This window comes from Nannospalax galili, unplaced genomic scaffold (assembly GCF_000622305.1).
Source record: "Nannospalax galili isolate Female #2095 unplaced genomic scaffold, S.galili_v1.0 scaffold446, whole genome shotgun sequence".
NCBI lineage: Eukaryota > Metazoa > Chordata > Mammalia > Rodentia > Spalacidae > Nannospalax > Nannospalax galili.
The window spans coordinates 2,720,973-2,721,415 of NW_008355468.1; positions in this window are offsets into that span (position 1 = coordinate 2,720,973).

A 443-nucleotide genomic window follows, 5' to 3' on the forward strand; every position below is an offset into this window, starting at 1 on the left:
CCCAGCACCCACATGGTGGCTACAAACCATCCTTAACTCCAGCTCCAGGGGAATCCATAGCCCCCTCTTCTGACCTCCGTGTCATTGCATGACATGGGTACACTCACATACATGCAGGCAATGCACTCATACACCGTGTGTGGCCAATTGTGGAACTCTGTAGTAGCCTCCATCTGTTGCAAAAAGAAGCTTCTTTGATGAGCTGTGTATTGTATAATTCTCTGTGAATATAAGAATCCATTATTTATCATGCAATGAGAAATTTCATTTGTCTAGAAATATGACAGAGATTGTGTTTTCTCTCGAATCTAAGACCTCTCCAGTCATGTGTATTTGGATATGCTTACAGTGTCACTCAAGTGATCCCTCCCATTGAGAGGGCTTTAAATTCGAATAGATCACCATTGATTACTCCAGATAAAACTGCCACTACTGTACAAAAA